General features: G+C 40.8%; 1 pseudogene; it reads left to right on the top strand.

The window, feature by feature from the left end:
- The first annotated feature begins 7,188 nt into the window (after window positions 1-7,188).
- LOC115284408 lies at window positions 7,189-7,367 on the top strand (annotated as a pseudogene).
- Window positions 7,368-7,649: the final 282 nt, after the last annotated feature.

Raw genomic sequence — 7,649 nt, 5'->3', positions numbered from 1 at the left:
GCCTGGTACAATGGGAAGCACTTAATGAACAGTGTTTAGTCTTGCCACTCCCTTGTTAAAGCTGCCTTGTCCCTAGGTCCCTGAACTATGTAGATCACTCTGGGTGAACTCAGTTCAACTCGAATTATTGAGTATCTGCTAAGTGCCTGGCCCTGTGCCGGGGACACTGTGAGTAATATAATAGGAATCTATGAAGGAGGAGCCATTTTCAAGAACCTTCTTTGATGGGGTGTTTTGAGCTTCTTCCAAAGAGCCCCCTCTAGCAGCTAGATGGAGAGGTATAGCAAAGCAAGGGGTTTAAGCTCAAGGGCTCTGCTATCAGTTAGGCATGTGTTCAGTTCTTGTCTCCACCTCTTGACTGTGGTGTGACCTTGGCAAGGCTCACTACTCCCCATGCCTGAGTTTGGGCGTGCCCTACTTCTTTATCTGTAAAATGAGCATCATAATTACATCCTTATACATGACGTGCCCATCAACATAGACTCATAATTATTGCTTTATGCAGTTGTCTTTTCAATCAGGTGGAAACAAAGGAGTTACAAGAGTGCATTAATATCACCAGGGGGAGCGGAGGAGGGAGAGAGAGTTGGGGAGAGAGAGGGATGCAAAACTTGAGAGACTATTGAATGCTAAGAATGAACTGAGGGTTGAGGGGGAAGGGGGATGGGGCGAAAGAGGTGGTGGTGATGGTGGAGGGCACTTAAGGGGAAGAGCACTGGGTGTTGTATGGAAAACAATTTGACAATAAAATATTATGGAAAAAATGAATAAACATTAAAAAAATAATATTGTATAATAATGATTGGATCACTATACCTGTGTCACAATTCCCTGTAACTCCCCCTTCCCAAACCCATAAAGGCCCTACCCCGCCTTTGTTTGGGGCTCTCAGCATGGATCCACTGTGCCTGTGAGCCCGAGCTTAGGCCCGGCCAGCCTAAACTCGTAATAAAGCCCTTTACTTTTCCATGTGAAAAAAAAAAAGAGTGCATTAATATCTTTCATATTTACCTATAAATATTAATATTACATACACTGGGACTCTTTATTTCTTTGTGTGGGTCTGAGTTACTATCTAATGTCCTTTCATTGCAGCCTGAAGGAAATCCCCTCTTTTTTTAATTGACGTATAGTTGACATATAATATCATATTAGCTTCAGGTGTACAACATGATTCAACATTAGAATATATTGCAATATGATCACCACAGTAAGTCTAATTAACACCTGTCACCATACATAGTTACACAGAAAGTTTTTTCTTGTGATAAAGAATTTTAAGATCAACTTTCTTAGTAACTCTCAAATATGCAATACTTATGCTGTACATTCAACCCCCATGACTTACTTCTTTTATAACTGGAAGTTTGTATCTTTTGACTCCTTCACCCACTCTGTTCCCCACCACCTCCCATCCCCAACCTCAGGCAACCAGCCATCTGGTCTCTCTATCTATGAGCTTGGGTTAGTGTTTTTGGTTCTACACATAAGTGAGGTCATATGATATTTGCCTTTCTCTGATTTATTTAACTTAGCTAAAGCCCTCAAGGTTTATTCACATTGTTGCAAATGGCAAAATTTCCTTCTGTGTGGGTGTGGGGGGGAGCTGAATAATAGTCTCCTTCATTTGTAAGGATAGTTTTTCCTAGGTATAGAACTCTTGGTTGAAAACCTTTGCCTTTCAACACTTTGAATATATCATCCTACTGCCTTAACCTCCCTGGTTTCTGATGAGAAATCAGCTGTTAATCCTATTAAGGATCCTTTGTATGTGATGACTGATTTCTCTCTTGGTGTTTTCAAGATTCTTTCCTTGCCTTTGGCTTTTGACAGTTTGCTTATGATTTGTCTAGGTGCAGACATTTTGGAATCCTACTTAGATTTAGTTGAACTTTTTGGATATGTAGATTAATATTTTTCATCAAGTTTGGAGAGATTTTGGCTATTATGTCCTCAAGTATTCTTCTTGCTTCTTTGTCTTTTCCTTCTGAGACTTCCATTATGTATATGTTAGTACGTTTGAGGGTGTTCCATGAGTCTCTCAGGCTCTGGACATTTTTATTTATTCTTTTTTTTTTCCTGTTTCTCACATTGGATATCAGTATCTTCACATTTGCTGATTTTTTTCCTTCTGCCTGTTAAAATCTGCAGTTGAAACACTCTAGTAAATTTTTCATATCAGTTATTGTACTTCTCAACTCCAGAATTTTTATTTAGTTCTTTTAAAAACTAATTTCTACCTTTTTGTTGATATTTTCTATTCTCACATCATTCTCACATTTTCCTTCAGTTCTTTAGACATGGTTTCCTTTAGCTCTTTGGACATGTTTAAAATAGCTGAGTTAAATTTTATCTAAAAGGTCCTACATTTTGGCTTCCTCAGGGACAGTTTCTATTGGTGTTTTTTTTTCCTGGGTATGGTCTACCTATTTCTTTGCAGGCCTCATAATTTTTTGTTAAAAACTGGTCATTTTGAATATTATAATGTAACGCTGGAAATCAGATTCTTTCTCCTTCCCAGTTTTTTGTGGTTGCTGTTTGTTGTTTGTTTGTTAGGTGACTCCATTTGAACTTCCACCAGAGCTGGTTGGCTCTTATAGTTACACTTTACAAAGTATAGCTCCCCCTACTGTTTCCTTTGACTGAACCATAACTCTTGATGAAACTTGACGTGAGTCATTGGAAGAGACAAGTGATAAATATTACACTTGCCTAACTTTAGATCTCTGCTGAGCAACCTCTTCTCAAGGAACTCATAAATCAGAAGGCCAGCCAGCACTCATTATCTGCCTTCATGTCAGAAAAAATGAGAAATGATCCTGCTCCATTCTTCTAAAAGGGTGAAAATGACTGCCCATAAACCACAGTCTGGAAAGAGAGTTGAAATCTATGTCACCCAGGATATATGGCCCCAGCCCTCTCCTTCCATTCCTGATCTTCCCTACTTTTGAGGGAAGGGGAGCACACCCCTGCAAACTGGAGTTGGCTAAGTCCTGCAGTGTTATCAGAGACAGGTTCTCTCCCCATAGCATATGGGGACAACTTTAATGGCAATCTGGGGGCAATCAGAAACTGGGACAGAAGGACTGGAAACGTAGCCCAAGGAGCATGCACAGAATATCTCCAGCACTGTAGGTGGAGTTGGCGAGGAATAGAAAGGGTGAAAGGGAGATAGGCAATGGGGAAGAGAATGGATGATAAATTCTGTGCCACTGGAGCAGGCTTACAGAAAGAGTCAGTTTGCTTTTTCTGATTCTATAATTTTCACCAAATAGTTTTTATTTATTTTTATTAAAATTTTTAATATTTTATTTATTTTTGAGAGAGAGAGAGAGAGAGAGAGAGAGAGAGAGAGAGAGAGACCTAGGCAGAGTGCAAGCAAGGGAGGGACCAAAAGAGATGGAGACACAGAATCTGACGAAGGCTCTGGGATCTGAACTGTTAACACAGAGCCCAATGTGGGGCTCAACTTGTGAAGCATGAAATTATGACCTGAGCTGAAGTCAGACACTTAACCAACTGTGCCACCTAGGCATTCCTATTTATTTTAAGATTTTATTTTTAGTACACTCTACACCCAACATGGGGCTTAAACTTACAACCCCAAAATCAAGAGTTGCATGTTCCACTGACTGAGCCAGCCAGGCACTCTTCACCAAACAGTTTTTAATGTTATTTGGGTTCTGTGATGTTCCCCAACCATCATCCTTGTACATTTGTTTAACATTTACCACTTATCAGGTACTGGGAATAATAATATGAATAAAACAAAAAGTCCCTCATGGTTATAGAGGAAACCACTGTATAGAAAATTACGGTATAGTGAGATCAGGAAGGCAGGCCAGAGACCTGGAGCCCCAAGGAAGCCCCTCAGTCCAGGTTGGAGCTAGGATAGGAAGCAGGATCCAGTTAAGTTTCTGGAAGGAGATAATGCTTGAGCTGAATCCCTAACCTTAAAATACAAGAAGTTAGTTAAGTTTGGGAGGAGGAGCATGTGAGGGTGCAGGCATCCTAGAGAGAAACAAGAACAAATGCAGACAGAAGCCAGAGAGAGCTTCTGGTTTGTTTTGAAGTGGAGAAACAACTTCGGAGGACGGACATGTGGTGTCTGGAGGGGACCAGAAGGAGATGAGATTAGAAAGCTAAATATGGCCCCATCATGAAATGCCCTGTGTGTTTTAAGGAGGCATCTGTTTTATCTGTTTATCTGTTTATCAATGAAGAATTTTGCAAGAGGGTGATCTCAGTAGTGTAATAAGGAGGTTGAATGTAGAATCATATACTATTGATGTTCACACTTGTGGCCCTTCTATCAGCAACAGTAGTATCAACAGGGAACTCATTAAAAATAGAAGTTCTTGAGCCCCATCCAAGACCTGCTTAATCAGAAACTCTGAAGGTGGGACCTAGTCATCTGCATTTGAGCAAGCTCTCCCATTGATTCCAGTGCTTACTCAAGTTGGAGAACCACTGTCCAAGACAGGCTACCTAGGTTGGAGTCCTAGCTCTCCCAGTATTTAACCATGAGCAAGTGAAACATTTTTCTGAGCCCATTTCCTTAGCTGTAAAATGGGGATAATAAAGCTGTGGTGAGGATTAAGTACATTAATACATGGAAAGTGCTGAGAGTAATACCTGGTCCGCAGTATGTGAGTCATTATCATGAATGTTATTGTCACCCAAATTCCTTCTGAATGGCTGCAAGCTTTTATCTGGCCTGTGTGCCTTAGTTTAGGGTCATAGCTCTTCTCCTCCCTTCCTGTTCCTTCCTCGTATGCAGAACAATAACTACTAAATGTGCATTACAAGCAAAGGGGTGGTTAAGGGGAATCCACCTGGAGATAATGCTAGCACCCTAATGAGAATTTCAGGTGTGCTGACTATAGCAGAGACGGAACTCAGGGTGTGGCCTTGAACAAACCCCCTCCCCACGTCTTGCCCTCAGTGTGCTCATCTGTGGAGTGACGAGGTTGGACCAGATGCTTTGGGATGACTTTTAAAAATGTTTATATATTTATTTTGAGACAGAGAGCGAGAGAGCAAGTACGTGCACATGTGAGCAAGGGAGGGGCAGAAAGAGAGGGAGAGAGAGAATCCCAAGGAAGCTCTGTGCTTTGAGCACAGAGCCCAGCCTGACAGGGGCTTGATCCTGTGAACCGTGAGACCATGACTTGAACTGAGATCAAGTTGGGTGCTTAACTGACTGAGCCCTCCCCACCCCCCGCCGATTCCCCAATTTTGGAGGACTTTGACATTCAGTAATTCTACTTACCTTTAAATGTCAGATTCAGCAAACATTTATTGACTGTTCTTCTAGGAACTTTCCACAAGCCTGTGAGATAGGTATATATACTGTCCCCCAATTGAAAATGTGAACATAAAAGCTGAGAGAAGATGACGTCGTCTCCGATTATAGAGCACCCAATAGCAGGGCTGCAGTTTGGCTGATTCTAGGGTCTATGTCTCTTCTGGTTGTGACACTGCCTCCTATGGCACACCGCAGCTTCCTTCAGAGAGATAAATGGGCTTGCCCAAGGTCACACAGCTAAGCATGGGGCAGAGAAGGGACCAAAACCCAGGTTTTCTGACTCCAGGGCCAGTATTTGGTCTACAAATCACAGTGGCCTCTAACAATGAAGGCTAACAGCATGCAAAGTGCTGGACAGATTAATGGCCTGCCTCTTGCCTACAGGCTCCAACAATTTAAAGTCAATAGACAACACACCAGCAGTATAACGAACGACCGTGTGGCACAGAGGTCACAAGTCCTCTGCAGGAGCCAATTTGAAATGCCTAGAGGGGTCCAAGAGGCTTTGAGGTAGACTTCCTGACTGAGGACTCTTTCAGGAGCTATTTGAAGGTGTTATGACAGTGACATGCTGCGTTTCTTCCCAAGCAAATAATGGGTAGAGTTGAAGATCTCTCCATTCATTTTACTCCATCTCCAAAGAGGAGCATGTGCAGGAAGAAAATGTTAGAACTTCTATTTCCATTGCCTGTTTATTTAATCACTTTTAAACTTCTATTTTCTATATATATCCTTTATGACCTAAAACAGACACACTAAACAAACTCAGGAGTGTATGTTTATAATTTGCAAATTACTCATCCATTATTTATAAATAATTTTTTTGTTTTGCACATATTATATAATGTCCATAATTAGTATGTTCATATGCAGTACATTAATATAATTTGCAAACCAGCAATATATGTACTTCGGTATATGTTCTTAAATTAAATATATAAATAAATATATTAAAATTCTGTATATGATATTTGGAGATAGACTCAAACACTTTTCTAAATAGGGGTGCAGGGGGCTAGGCCCCACAGCTCACCATCATTCATTAGGAAGCAATATTCTGAGGCTTGTTTTGTTTTGGTAGAGCGGAAACCCTGTCTCCCTATTTATTAGCCACCGGTATCTGTTGGTTCATTTGGCTTCATCTAATTGCCTAGCTGCCTGCAGAGACTCTGGCCCTGTAGAGTTGACGAGCATAAAATCCAGTAATAGGGGGTCAGTAACATCCGTTTTGGTGCTTCTACACTAAGGAATTTTATCTTGTGCCTTAAAATGTAGGAGAAACGTGTCATGATGTGGAGAGATGGTCTTTTATTGTCATTATAAAGAAGAGTAGTTTACAGTAACATTGGGATGATTGGCATTTTCATTAAAAGAACTGTCCCCCCCCCCAACAAATCATGTATAGATGCATGAAAAAAAGACTAGGAGGAAATAGCCCAATGTACTCATTGTAGTATGTGATTGCAGGCATTTTTATTTTCTTCTTTGCAGTTACCTTTGCTTTCCAAAATTTGCATCAGAAGCGCCTATTGCTTTTGTAATCAGGAAGAACACTCTTTTTTTAATAAAGAGTAAATTGAGCCCCTGGGCTTGAGAGAAATGTAAGCATCCTCTCAGTGCACAGTGCAGGCTTACAGAAAGAAAACTGAGCTCTACTTGTTGCTGTTTCCTGCAAAAGGATGCTAAGGAACTTATCATATCAATATGCAGTGAGGCCCCCCAGGGGGAGAAGTTTCTATCAGTTCTCACTCAGAACCTGTAAGAGTTGCACTTGTTTGCTTTTGTCTCATGGGCACTGTGACTCATGTAACTCAATAATCATCAAACATTTTTGCCTGAGAATCTCCTGTGATTTTCTTTTTATTTTGAAGTAATTTTTAATCACTTCTCAGCCTTTTGGCTAAGATCAAGTGAAGTAATTTTATTTTATTATTATTTTTTTAATTTTTTAAAATGTTTTATTTATTTTTGATACAGAGAGTGACAGAGCATGAGACGGGGAGGGACAGAGAGAGAAGGAGACACAGAACCAGACGCAGGCTCCAGGCTCTGAGCTGTTAGCACAGAGCCTGATGCGGGGCTTGAAACCATGAATGTGAGATCTGACCTGAGCTGAAGTCGGAGGCTTAACTGACTGAGCCACCCAGGCGCCCCAAGTGAAGTAATTTTAGATTTATGTGAACGTTGAAAAAAATAGTACAAGAGAGGTCCTATGTATCTTTCACCCCTCTTCCCTAATGTTAACGGACTTACCTGCAGTACAGTGATCAAAACCAAGAAATTAACATCGGTACACTAATACTCACTAAATGTCTTAGTTCAGGTTGCTATAACTAAGTAC

Source organism: Suricata suricatta, chromosome X (assembly GCF_006229205.1).
Source record: "Suricata suricatta isolate VVHF042 chromosome X, meerkat_22Aug2017_6uvM2_HiC, whole genome shotgun sequence".
Lineage (NCBI taxonomy): Eukaryota > Metazoa > Chordata > Mammalia > Carnivora > Herpestidae > Suricata > Suricata suricatta.
This window is presented reverse-complemented; position numbering and strand designations above follow the sequence as displayed.